Below are 14795 nucleotides of genomic sequence, written 5' to 3'. Positions count from 1 at the left end.
GACTTTGCAACAGAATTACCCACAGAGCCTTAAAACATTCTAATCCCTGGGCCAGACTCTAGGCCTAAAGAACCACTATCTGAAGGTGAAGTCCAAGAACAGGCAGTTTGAAAAGCTCTGAAAGTTAGTCTCTGTTCCTTTGCAAAAGGCGACTATTCCCAAATACAATAGAAATGTCATTAACTGCAGGGTGGTTGGCCTGTGTTGTTCTATGGTGTTCACTCATCTCTCAGTCTGCACTGTTTGCTTTTTTTTTTAATTATTATTTATTTATTTGGTTGCACTGGGTCTTAGTTGCGGCAGGCGGGCTCCTTAGTTGGGGCACGTGGGCTCCTCAGTTGTGGCAGGCAGCCTCCTTAGTTGTGGCATGCGAACTCTTAGTTGCAGCATGCATGTGGGATCTAGTTCCCTGACCAGGGATCAAACCTGGGCCCCCTGCATAGGGAGTGCGGAGTCTTATCTCCTGTGCCACCAGGGAAGTCCCCTGCACTGTTTGCTTTTGAAATCACCATTTTAAAAATAAAGTTAAAAGTGACCACATAAAATATCAACTTATTTTTATATTGGTAAATTCACTTCTTCAGAAAGCAAGTTTGAAATATTTGTATTCTAAATCTTTGGAGGGGAGCGGGTGGGGAGAATGGTGGATGATTGGAGAATAATCTGAGAGTTGATTTTGAAATTTTTCTTATTCTTTTTCTTTGGATATTCTATTTACTCATTTTCTTTTTGTCTCACTGGATATATTTTTCACTTCATCATTGTTAGCATTGTGTCAAAAAGCTTAGATCTGACACACACCTGACAGAGGCATCTCCATGCTGACTTTCTTATATAGCCTTGCTTCTCCAAGTGAGGTTTCTGGACCAGCAGCATGTACATTACCCGGGAACTTATAAGAAATGCAGACTCTCAGGTCCCACCTAGAACTACTGACTTAGAATCAACACTTTAGTAAGATCCTCAAGCAATTTGTATGCATATTAAAATTTGGGAGGTGCTGTCTTACAGTAATGGTAAGAGTTATAATCTGGGGCTGGTGGAAGAAAAGAGAAGAGACAGAAGTGGGGTATATTTGTTTCCTAGGGCTGCTGTAACAAAGTACCATAAACTAAGTGGTTTATAACAATAGATATTTATTCTTCCACAGTTCTGGAGGCCAGAAGTCAAAATCAAGGTATCATCAGGGCCATGCTTTCCCTGAGACTGAGTAGAATCCTTCTTAGCTTCTAGTGATAGTCATGGTGGATCCTTGGTATTCCTTGGCTTATAGCTGCATCATTCCTATCTTTGCCCCTGTCATAACATGGCATTCTTCCTGTGTGTCTCTCTCTGTCTTCTTATAAGGATATCAGTCATATTGGATGATGGCCCATCCTAATGAACTCATGCTAAGTTGATTACATCTCCAAAGACTCTATTTCCAAATAAGGTCATACACAGGTATCAGGGGTTAGGGCTTCACCATATCTCTTTGGGGGACACAATTCAACCCACGACAGGAAGACGTGGAAATTCCATTTTCAATAAGTAAAATGCATTATGTGAAAAATAACATTAAAAATAATTATTGTTTTAAAATAACCTGATCACATTTTATAAAATAATTATAAACTATTCTCTCCCATTGGCTGTTATTTCACACTTTTATCTTGTATTCTCTCAGCTGGATAATGAACTCTTTCCAAAACCAACTTTCTTTGCCACCCTTTCTACATGATGCTGAGTTCATAGTAAGAACTTAGTAGTTATTAATGATGATAATCAAGCTATGAGATACTATTGGACAAATATACAAAATCTCACATGTTTTAATCTATTAATGGTACAGGGTAAGAGAAAATTCTACCACAAAGATTAGTTTGACCATAAAAATTAAGCCCTAAAATAAAGGAAAAAAAATACTTACAGCTAAAACTGTAACCACATTGATGGGCAAACTGAAAATACCTTACGACCAGGGCAAGAAAATGAAGGGAATCCTTATAACCGCAGGAAAGGATAAGAATAGGACCAGAGAGGCAGCTGCAAGAGAATGACGTCTTTTAAGAGCCCTTGACAGTTTGTAGCGGGCACCTGATTTTGTTTGCTCATCATGCATTTTCCCTCTTTCCTTTGAGAAAGCTCTCGTCATCCACTCCAACATTTTTGTGCCGGACTGTCAACCGCAGGGTTTCCCTTCCCCCTTCCTCCCAAGGCTAAAACACATGACTGTTTACTTTCTGAATCTGAATCTGGGTGAGTTTCAAAACTGTAGAAGTGGTTGAAGCTGAGTCATTTCAGTGGTAGTGCTCAAAGACACCAACCAGGTCTTTTTGTTTGTTTGTTCGTTTCAGCATGGAGAATACCAGAGTAACCCTAGTCACAGTCTTCCCAAGTCCCAATTGTTTAACTCTTCCTTTTATTCTGAGAGCTACTCAGTATCTTTCCAAATATTAATTTATTTAAAAATGTAAAATTTCAATGTTTATTTTTAACTTACTCTTTTCAGTTCATTATTTTCTATTATTTCATTACAATTTATTACCAACTATTTTTTAATGGGGCCAAGAGTTAGCTCCAGCTGGTTTCTATTGCTTACAACCAAAGGAACATAACTACCATGAATATATTGATGCGGAGAACACATATTGCCTACAGCCGCCATACTAAGACAACCTGAAATAGTCGTCTGCATTCATGATGAACAAAATATGCACTCTTGAAATGTAATGAAGCTCTTTTCAGCTTATTTCAGTTGATTTTTTCAGCTATCATTATTGTCCTGTGTTTCAAGCTGAATCATTCTTCCCTCTGGACCATCCAAATTGCCAATGGGTGCAAAAGGGAGAATCACTCTTGTTATGCTACTTGTGGACACCAATAATCTTCTTTATGTTGCCTCCAGCTCCTCACTGTGGTTTTCATGATATTTGCAGTATTAAGGAGATTAAAGAAGAGTACTCCAAAGTTTCTAATTAGAGCTCTTTACTAGGGGCTAACTGGCAAAATAGAAACAGAGTCCCTGTTATGCCAGATTAAATGTGATCTTTTCTTTGCAAGCTTCATATTGGCCAATACTAAATAAATGTGTGTCTTTTGAGTTCTACAGATGAAATTTTATTTCATCAAGGTACATCAGCTTCCCAGAATCCTTAAGTCTTTACTCTTACTAATCTCTCCCACCACATGCTTGTATCAATAGTTGCATGGTGGATATGGTTTCATTTGGCTGGAGTAGGGAGTTTATAGGGAGAATAAGCCACCAAGGTAGCTGTTTTGAAATTATAGTGAATCATGAATATCATGGAGAGGTACGTAAACATAATTCTTTAATGGGTTTTGATCAAGATAGTGACATTTACTGAGTACATATTATATGCCTGGAACTACATTATCCATTGATTTCCTGCTTATGATAGGTGGATTTCGCGCTCTTACACCACCTATGACTTTATGTAAAATATTTAAGACTCAAAAAATTTTTTTTTATCAATGACAGACAATATGAATATTTACTTTGTTAAAAGAGGGTATATGCTCCCCATTCTTTACCTTTCTCTTCTTTCTGTTAAATTCTGTCATCTGTATATTTCCTTTTATCTTATTGAGATTGATAACATTTATATACTTGTTCTGAGGTTTGTCTATAGATTGGACACAACTAAAAAAAATTCTTAAACAGCATTTTCATTATATTATGACTATATGACTAGTTACAGCAGAGAAAATAGTGTAGTATGATTACATATCCTTTTCTACAGTCTCTTGTTTTTCCTAAAGTTTCTTATTGTCTTGCCCTTTTATTTTTTTCTTCCATTATCTCCCATAATTTTTTTTAAAAATTGTCAAACATACTACCTGGTCTGTGGAAACCTCTTTTTCTAGGACATTTCCAGCCTCCGGTCCCCCTTCAGCCTCTGAACTGATTGCTCTCTAGGCCTGGTGCACAGCTATCCCTCTGAGACTCCTGTGCATTGTAGCAGTAGGTTACAGCCACTGTTTGCTGGATCTCATATCTTTGTTCCTTAACTTACTCCCTTCACTCTCAAATATCTTTTAAAGAGAGAATGCTTGGGAGATACATGTACTAATTCTTGCATATTTGAAAATGTTTCTATTCTGCCTTTACATCTAATTGATATTTAAGCTGGCTATAGAATTCTTGGTTGAAGATAACTTTTCTTCAAAAAGCTTGAGAGCACTACTTTATTTTCTTGTAATAATATTGCAGATGAGAAATCATATGAAAGCCAGAATCTCAATCCTTTTTTTCTCTTCTCCAACCTTTGAATCTCTTTTTATTCTTAACTTTCTGTAAGTTCATGGAGTTTGTAGGCATTTTCTCATTTATTCTATTTATCATTTAGTAAAAACTTTTAGTCTGAGGACTCATGGCTCCCTTCAGTTCTTTAAATAATTCCTGTTTCTATTTTCTCTGATGTTTCTTTATGAAACTGTTATTATTTAGATCTTGGATCTGGATGAACTCTCTATTTTTGTTATAACTTTCTTCTATCTTATGTTTTCTTGATTTTTTTCTATTTTCATGCATTTACTTAATTTTATCTTTTAATCCTTCCAATTATGTTTTCACTTTGGCAAATATACTTTCAGTTTCTGAGAACTTTTACTTAGTGTCTGATTGTTCTTTTATTATAACATCCTATCTGCTCGAATTTCTCTGATAAACTTATTAGAGTTTTTTTTTTTTAAGAGTTCTTTGTTCCCTGAATTATTTATGTTTACTTATGCTGGGTTTTCTATTGATGCATTTCTTTCATTTTGCAGGTTTTCTTCTAATGTCTAGGAATCGTTGATTGTGTTTTTGTATTATGAAAAGCACCAGAAATACATCAATTTAGGATACATAAGCCCCTAGGTCCTCAAATTCCAAAATGATCTTATTTTAGGGCATCGAGAATCAAGTTTGCTACTAGCTGTCATAGTTCTCCCAGGCAATGTTTGTTTTCAATGCCCCTGATGAAAATCTTCAGTTTTTGCTTTTTGTTTTGGATTAGCACAAATGCCTGATGGTTACATGTTTTGAGCTAGATGGCTGGAAGTAGGGAAATGGGGAACATTGTTCATTCACTGTTCTCCACAGGACTTTCACTTTCTCTCGATGTTTTTGTCCCACTTTTCACTGTTATCCTTTCTTACATCTCTCAGTCTCTAAGAAGAGAGACTGTTTGGGTGGTACAAATAGGCAGCCTTCTGCATTTTCCTAGAAACTCTCAAAAAGTACAGATTCCTGGGCTCGACCTAGCGATCCTGATTCAGCACATCTGGGATGGGTCTAGATATCTGTATTTTTTTTAATACCTTCCCTGGCTCATGCACACATTCAGTTTCCGGCACTACCAAGAAGTTACTAGTTTCCTGAGGAGGAGGTAACTATATAAGATAAAGCAGATGTAGGAGGCTCAGGACTGGGCAAATGACTGGGTACAGAAAGAACAAAGAGGAAGGAATCAAAACTGTCTACTAGGTTTTAAGCCTGAGTTGACTCCCAGAGTGATAGTGCCATTAGCATAAAAAGGAAAGTGATCAGAGGGGTAGGTTTTACTTTCTTCCTGATTTTTACATCCAGATATTGTACTAAGTGCCACTCCCACAAAATATTACTAAAGTGCTCTTTTTGTAGAAAGATTACTAATAAGAATGATGTTAGATACAATAGAATGATGAATAAATAGATGTGTAAATACATTTTCAGGCTGGAGAACTAGTATTTATATGCACAAACAAAACAATCTATTCACTTTAAACAACTTACAAAGGTAATTAAAAAGCATATATAGAGCATTCTAAAACTAAACGTGAGTAATCTACTGGTGGGAAGTTCCTGCTTTCCTTTCAATCAAGTGTCTTAATTTTGCAAATGTAAAAGAGCAACATTCAAATATACAATAACTCTTATACTTACTACATTTGAACACAAATGCAAAGAAAAAAAATCAACCAAAACCCACAACAGTATCTACAGCTATTTATGTCTTATATCCTTACTAAAATATTGCTATTCACACATTTCAATTTCTATTAATAGAACAGCCTGATGACTCATTTTGTACACTGACAGTCTAATGAGGATGTTTAGATATGTAATACCTATGATGACCATTAATAGCTCCTTCGCATTAAAACACATTTTTGGGGAAATAGTTCTAGGAAAATACTGATTTTTTTTCTTTTTAAAAATTCAGGTATAATTTACATGCAGTAATTTTTACCCTTTTTAGTGCACAGTTCTGTGAGATCTGACGAATGCATACAGACACACAGCCACCATCACAGTCAAAATACAGAACAATTTCATTATTCCTCAAAGTCTCCTCCAACTCATTTAAAGTCAAGTCCTACCTTCCCCCAACCTTCAGCAGTGAGTGATCTGTTTTTTTCTACATATAGTTCAGGATTGGTGCCAGTGGAAAAAAGTAATCTGAAATACAGATCTCAGGCCTGACATGATGAAAATCTAATGCCACAGCTATTGTCTCTCACAACTGTCACTCATCATGTTTTAATTTCACAGTTTTGATTTAATCTTTTCTAAATACGGCACTAGATAAGTACAGAACAAGATAACAAGAATTCCCAGCAAAGGAGCCAGGTTGGTATTAGCACTATCCCCCTTTCGCCACCTCCCCAACCTTTTGGGTTTTATTCTTTGTGACACTGCATCTCCAGGACACTGCTTTGTATGTTCACAAGGACCAGAGCTTCTGTACTAGCTCAGAAGCTTAACAGGAATCACAGCTTTGATTTCAGGGTGACTTCTTCACTTTTCTTATCACGCCAACTAGGATGCTTTTACCAGCCATCTTAAGTTGTAATGCACAGTGAAATTGTATTTGAAAAAAAGAATAAACATTTTCAATGATGTACCCTCAGATCCCCCCTTTTTCTAACATATATAGTTAAAAATACTGTTTTCAGCCATGGATTATATTCTTTTTCTTCTCATGAAGCCTCCTTTAAAAAATAAACCCTATATTGAGTTAGAGTTTACATACAATAAAATGCACCCATACTGCGTGTACCATCTTGACAAATGTATATACTTGAGTAAACCATCACTACAAATAAGAGCATCTCCCCCCTCAAAGCCTTCCTAATACACTTTTCAGTCAATCCTACCTCCACTCCCAATCTCAGGCAATTGATCTGCATTCTAACATGATAGATTAGTTTTACTTTTTCCAGAATTTCCTACAAACAGCATGTATTCTTTTGGGTCTGGCTTATTTACTTAGCATAAATTTATGGAGATTTGTCAGTGTTGTTGCATGTATCTGTAACTTGTTCTTTCTTTTCCCCTCTGAGAAGTATTCCATTTTATGGATATACCATTTGTTTATCCATTTGCTTGTTGAGGGACATTTGGGTTGTATCCATTTGGGGGCTGTTATGAGTAGAGCCACTATGGACCTTTGTGTATAATTCTCTGTGTAATATATTCCTTTTTCCTGGGCAAAGTTCTAAGAGCAAATGGCTGAGTTGTATGATTAGTACCCATTTAAGCTTTTAAGAAACTACAACCTGTTTTCTAGAGTGATTGCATCATTTTACATTCCCACAAGTAATATATGAGAATTCAAGTAGCTTCGTATCCTCAGCGCCACTTGGCTTTGTCAACTTTTTAAAATTTTAGCCATTCTAGTGGGTTTATAGAGTTGTCTCATTGTGATTTTAATTTGCAGTTTTCTGAAGACCAAGGACATCAAACAATTTTTTCATGTGCTTATTGGCCCTTTGGATAGCTTCTTTAATAAAATGTCTGTTCAAATCTTTTGCCGATATTGTTTTGGATTGTTATTTTCTTACTGAGTTGTGAAAGTTCTTCATATATTCGGAAAACCAGCCCTTTATCAGATATATGTATTACAGATATTTTTCCTACCTTTTGGCTTGTCATTTCATTTTTTTAATGGTGTCTTTCAAGGAGCAAAAGTTTTTAATTTTGAGAAAGTCCAATTTATCAATTTCATTCTTTTATGACTTGTATGCTTTATGCCCTAAGAAAGCATTGCCTATCCCAAGTTTGCCATGAACATTTATGTTTTACTCAAGAAGTTTTATGATTTTAGCTCTTATATTTAAGTCTCTGATCAATATCCAGTTATATATATATATATATATATATATTTTTATATATATATTTTTTTGCGGTATGCGGGCCTCTCACTGTTGTGGCCTCTCCCGTTGCAGAGCACAGGCTCCGGACGTGCAGGCCCAGAGGCCATGGCTCACTGGTCTAGCCGCTCCGCGCCATGTGGGATCTTCCCGGACCGGGGCATGAACCCGTGTCCCCCGCATCGGCAGGCGGACCTTCAACCACTGCACCACCAGGGAAGCCCTCCAGTTATATTTTTGTTTACGGTATAAAGTACGTGTTGAGGTTCATTTCAAGTAGTATTTGATTAAAAGATAAACTTTGTTGAAAATCAATTAACAATATCGTTTGAGCCAATTTTTTAAAATTTACTGTTGATTATATTGAAATATATGTGTATAGAATGGAATCATGGAATCATATATACTGATTCCAGTAACAGACTGCTTAACTACTCTAGCTTTATAGTAAATGTTGAGATCAGTCAATAGAAGTCTTGAAATGTTATGCTTCTTTAACAAAAGTGTTTTCTAGGTTGTTTGCAACCTCATGTAAACTTAAAAATAATTGACTTTAAATTTCTACAAAAAGCCTGCTGAGCTATTGATTAAGATTGCATTAATTAATTTGAGGAGAATTTCCATCTTAACAATACTGAGTCTACTAATCTATGAATCCAGTATATCTTTCTATTTACCTAAGTCTTTTAAAACTTCTTTCATTAGTATCTTGAAATTTTTAATGTACAGGTATTACACATATTTTGTTAATTTTATCCCTAAGTATTTCATGTTTTTCTGTGCTGTTGTGAATATAATTTTTCTTTAATTTCACTTCCAGAGGATAATGACTAGCATGTAGAAATGCAATTGCTTTTTTATATTAACCTTGTATTCTATAACTTTGCTAAATTCACTTGTCACAGTAGTTTATTTGTGGATTCCTTTTAATTTTCTATTTCTATAATCATGTTATTTGTAAGTACAGCATTACTTCTTCCTTCCCAATTTTGTCTTTTACTTCTTTTCCTTGCCTTATTGCAAAGGCTAGGCCCTCTAGTCAAGGTTGAATATATGTGGTGAAAGCAGACATCCTTGCATTTTTCCTAGTCTTTGTGGGGAAATACTCAGTATTTCAATATGAAGTATGATGTTACCTGTAGGTTTTTTATAGTTGCCCTTCATTAGACTGAGGATACTCCTTTCTTTTCTATTTGCTGAGAGTTTTACTATAAGTGGATATTGAATTTTGTCAAATGCCTTTTTGGCATCTACTGAAGTTATCACATGGTCCTTGGCCTATGGAACTTACATTCTAATGGAGAAAATCAGATTATAAACTAATAAATAAATATATAATATATTCATTGAGAATAAGTGCTATAGAGAGATGTAAAAAAGGCCTAGATGATACATTGTTATTTGCAGAAGATGGTAAAAAAAAATGCTTTCTAGACATTTGAGTGAAGACCTGGAGGAAGTGAAGGAGAATACCATGAAAATATCTCGGGGAACAGCATTCAGATGGCAAAGAAAACAGCATGTACAAAAGAGCTTGGTGTGTTTGAGGAATATCAGGGAGGCCAAGGGGGCTGCAGTGGAGTGAGAGAGGAGCACAGGAAATGAGGTCAGAAAGGTAGGAAGCCCAGCTCATAAAGGGCTTTTAGGAGAATGAACTTTGGAATGAATGAAATAGGAAGTCATTTTAGGATTTTGAACATTAAAAAGATACAATGTGTCTTGTATTTTAGAAGGATCACTCTGATATGGGAAATAAATTATAGGAGGCAAGGGTTGATGTAGGTAGACCAGTTAGGAGGTTATTACAATTGCCCAGATGAAAGACTGGACCAGTATGGTAGCAGTGAAGCTGAAGAGAAGTAGTGGGGTTCTGGACATATTCTGAAGGCAGAGCTGACAATATACCCAATGGATTGGAACTATTCTGTAAAGAGGAGCCAAACTCAGATCAATTTAATTCCAAACCTATACTTTCTCTAAGTATAGGAAAAAAATCTGTTTAAAGAAGAAAAAGGGAGAAAAAACCCACACAGTTGGTATGCTTAAAAACTGTAAGAAACTAAGTTGAAACTCATGGTCACTGGTGAATCCAAACCATTTTAATCACCCCAAATATTTTCAATCTAAATGGCTCATGGTGTCTGCCTAAAGTAAATTCAATGTTATGAAAAAATGTAATATACAGGTTGTATGTTGATTTGTGAATGCTTTAGAGTTCTGAGCATATAAAAATACTTTACTTAAAGTTTGGAAAATAACTAATAATAGAGTAAAATGAGAATCATAGCAATCCTACAAAATATGAGAAGAACAACTATTAGTCCTACTATTCTATAGGTTATAAATTTAAAAACGAGATAAATATATGGCCAAATCTAATGAGTCAGAGACTAGGATCAGAGTCTACTGATTCGAATTCTAGCTCAGTTATACTCTTTGATCAATTGCTGACTGCTGCTCAGGGCTGCCTATCATTTCTGCCAATTTTAATGAAGGATATCAAATATCAATATCTTTAATACCCATGACATATGTCCTGAAACCTCAATAGATGACTATGAGAAGATTCTACATGTTAGCTCATTTAGTAAGATCCACAAAATGACAGCTCAGTGAAGTACAAAGAACTTGGACAAACCAATTTCTAGGAAAACTATGATCTGTATCAGTAACTCTAAGTATTTTAAAACATCTAATGCTACTACAATTGTGTAGATTTATTTTGCAATGGCAAAATATGTCCAAATATGTGTGTGTTGCTGGTAGTGGAGTGAGGGGGATGTTTAGAAATCCACACAGAAAGAACATTTGCAAACACATTTAAACAAAGCAGGGTTGAGAACTGTAATTTTTACTTCTTTGATGCTGAGCATGCATTTCCCCTAAAATTAAAAATTAAAAATTAAAAAAGAGAGGGCTGTAGAATTTATCTGTACCAAAGCAATTGGGATGTGTGGATTCTTTTATTCCACTGTAAATATTTTGCATATGTTTAGAGCAAGCACCAGTAATTAGTCCATAATTGTAACTTGTCACTTTTAAACACAAGAGCTGTGTATATTTGGAAAGATTAAGGATAACTAGGTTAAGTAATTCTCAGAGCCTTGTTTATCAAAGCAAAGATGGCTAGCAAGACTCTTATTGTTTACTTGATATGATATAAACATATTTTATTAAATAGTGAAGACTACATAGTTTAAAATTTTATAAAGAAAGCTTTTTACCTAATTTTGGGGAAAATTAAAGGAGAACATTTCTTTCCAAGGCTGAATTTTTTTTTTTTCTTGGCCACGCCACACAGCATGAGGGATCTTAGTTCCCCAAGCAGGGATTGAAACTGCGCATCCTGCAGTGGGAGCACAGTCTTAACCAATGGACCGCCAGGGAAGTCCCTAAGGCTGAAATTTTAACCTTCTTTATATTACCTAATAATGTGCCACATACAATTTGATACTTGATCATTTTTTTCTGTAATCAATCATGACTCATTACATCAATACACACACATATATTTTAGTATTAAAATGGATCTTCTTGGTTATTCCTTGAAACTATTCAGGAGGTAGTATTTCTATTTTACAGACAGAGGTATAATTATTTAAATGTGGTACAACAAGCTAAAAATCACACAAACAGTAGAATGAGTACCAGAACATGATTCACTAATTTTAGATTTACAGATCAGTGAGCCCCAAATATCTCTGTTTCTGGGCTGTTCTTTTGGCAAAGATGTTTGCTGAATCTGCTGATGGAGAGATTACAAATGCACATTCTATACTGGTGTATATTGAGAGTGGAATAAATTGTTAGTGGGAAGGATCTCCTTTTCCAAATAAAATGCAGGCTTCTAAGAACAAGCAAAATTGGGATTCATGTAATTCTGGAATACCAGAATAGGCAGAATAAATAAAATAATAAGCAAAGTTTCTTAGTGACTTTTCTAACCTTTGTGCTGATTTAACATCAAATTCATTTTGCTAAACAACTTTGGAAAACTTACTAACCAGTAGAAATGTGAATTATAGCTCTTCCTCAATGAAGTAACAAATTAACATTGCCCAGGTAGTAAATTTCAATAAAATCCATTTAAAATTGGAAAAGATAAGCCCTTTTGGAAACTGCTTATTCAGCCAACAAGGGCATTGAACATCTATTTTATGTCCATCAGTGGTTTAGAGTGATGAAGAAATATGAGAGATAAAATGAAATTGTTTTTGCCCTCAAAGGATTTATAATCTAGTTAGTTCTTAGTGACGGTTTTGCTTCAGATTGGTAGATAAAAGCTTTAGGTGCTTCTTGATACCCTTCTTTAGAGAACCAAATTTTGTCAGAATCACAGGACTCCTTCAGACAATACCATGGAATAAATAAACAATATTGAAAACATTTGCTTCAAACAAGGTTCTTATTTTATTCAGTGAGTAAAGATTCCACATACCTGTTTGAAATATCTCAGTGTGGAAGAAGCCTAGACCAGCCAGGTGGCTTACGTGAACTTCTTCACCCTTAGAAAGAAAAAAACATTGAGTAATATTGGTTCTGCTACCTGGTGCTGGCCAGGAACACATGAGACAATGTGCAATTGTACACCAAGGACTCCAATGTCACTAACAAAGAGATTCCCAAAACATCAAAGAGGAAAGCTTTTAAGTTTTAGGAAAACAGCTTAAAAATAAAATTTGACTAACTATACAATCTTATTGGACATTCTGCTCAATCATCTCTCCTAATCCCTACATAGTCCGAAATGCTTCCTCTTGTTCTTTAGAAGGAAAAAAAATAATCATTTTTTGGTTCCAAACTTTTGGTAAAAATTACCTAGAGACTGGTAAAGGTTTAATCTGTTAGATTTCTTATATGTAATCCTGACTCATGATCATTATGCTGAATATCAATTGCACTTCAATAATCATTTATTGTCCAAGTTCGAGGTACAATTCACTGTGCTAGACATGGAAAGAAACACAAACATTAACCTATATTTGATGTCCAGATGCTTACCATCTAGCAGAGATAATCCCATAAATTCTATAAAGTTGAATTTATACTAAGATGTACCTGAAAACTGCACTTTTGAATATGTTATTGTCAAACTAAATAGACTAATATTACTTTTATCATTAAAAATTGAATGAGGACTGAAGGGAAAACAGTTTTTAGAGCTTGCTCATTGTTTATATGCCATAAAAAAATTATATATATGTTTAAGTATATATATATATATATATATATATATATATACACACACACAGATATTTTGGTGAAAACAGATTTGAAAATATTCTCTTATGTTAGTGAAACAATCTCCTATTGAATTCAAAATATGGAGGAAATTATGTATAGAATAAATCAGTTTTAGGGCTTCCCTGGTGGCACAGTGGTTGAGAATCTGCCTGCCAATGCAGGGGACACAGGTTCGAGCCCTGGTCTGGGAAGATCCCACATGCCACGGAGCAACTGGGCCCGTGAGCCACAATTACTGAGCCTGTGCGTCTGGAGCCTGTGCTCCGCAACAAGAGAGGCCACGATAGTGAGAGGCCCGCACATCGCGATGAAGAGTGGCCCCCGCTTGCCACAACTAGAGAAAGCCCTCACACAGAAACAAAGACCCAACACAGCCATAAAATAAATTAATTAATTTAAAAAAAAGAATAAATCAGTTTTAGGACCTAGAAAATGAGAGGGGAACTTTTTCTGAGTCAATTTAAGAAATTCATAAACTGCTATAAAAGCTAATAATAATAAAATTTTGGTGGCCAAATAGGAGTTTCCATGATTTGCCTAAATCTGCTCAATCTAAACCATTTAAAAGATATCTATCTTCAGATATTTTATATAAACCTAATATCTATAGTTTTAGGGTGCTTGCTATAAGAGCTAAAATGATGAAAAATTGAGATTAGACTTCTAGATAATGGACCAAATATAGGTACTTGTGTTTGCTTCCTTTCTATAATATCATCAAAATGATAGAGAGTGATTTAAAAAGAACAAACCCATGAAGACAAAGAGGATGGAAGAGGAGTCAATACAAGAAAATTCTAGAAACTGAGAAGCAGACTCAGAAGTGGTAACTGCCTATTAAAACTTTAGAAAGCAACTGTGGGGAAAGTCAAGAAGCAAATTAATTTACATTTCAGATTTTCTGAGGGCTCAAAATTATTGGCACTAGGTGATTTTGAACTGTGTTAAATGTGAGGCTACAAACAGGAGAATGGGTTGAATGTCAGTGGGATGCAGTTGGACACTTCCCCCCACAGAGCTCTCTCCCTATCTGTAAAATGGACCACTTGAGCATTCCTAATTAGTACAGAAGATCACAGGTTTATTCTAAAGAGGAGTTTTGAAAAGAAGGACACTAGGCAAAATCGTAGTTACTGGTACCTTGCTAAAAAGTAGAATTAAGTGAACTTTAACATATGGAATTCTAAGAACACCCATCTTGTCTTCTCACACTTGGTTCCTAAAGTGCTCGCTTCCACCCACTACTTCCTAGGCCTAGGAATGGAAAAGTCACCTCTGGGGAATCTGATCAGCCCTAGGATCCTGACATCAGGGTTCCTTCAATGACATGAGTCACCCAAATCACCCACCAAAAGCAAAGTCCCCCTCAGCATACTGCATCCAGAAGTGCTCAGAGCTTCCCATCAGCTTTCTAGTCCCCCCACTCTTAGAAA

General features: G+C 35.5%; 1 long non-coding RNA gene across 1 annotated transcript in view; it reads right to left on the bottom strand.

Annotated features, from left to right (window-relative positions):
• Positions 1 to 14795, bottom strand: part of LOC307184013 — a 138588-nt gene that overhangs the window by 60817 nt on the left and 62976 nt on the right. Inside the window, exon 3 of the long non-coding RNA XR_013827649.1 lies at positions 12557 to 12623. This is a non-coding gene — a long non-coding RNA (uncharacterized lncRNA). The remainder of the gene's footprint in view (positions 1 to 12556; positions 12624 to 14795) is intronic.

The sequence above is a fragment of the Stenella coeruleoalba genome, assembly GCF_951394435.1.
Source record: "Stenella coeruleoalba genome assembly, chromosome: 3".
Taxonomy (NCBI): domain Eukaryota; kingdom Metazoa; phylum Chordata; class Mammalia; order Artiodactyla; family Delphinidae; genus Stenella; species Stenella coeruleoalba.
This window is presented reverse-complemented; position numbering and strand designations above follow the sequence as displayed.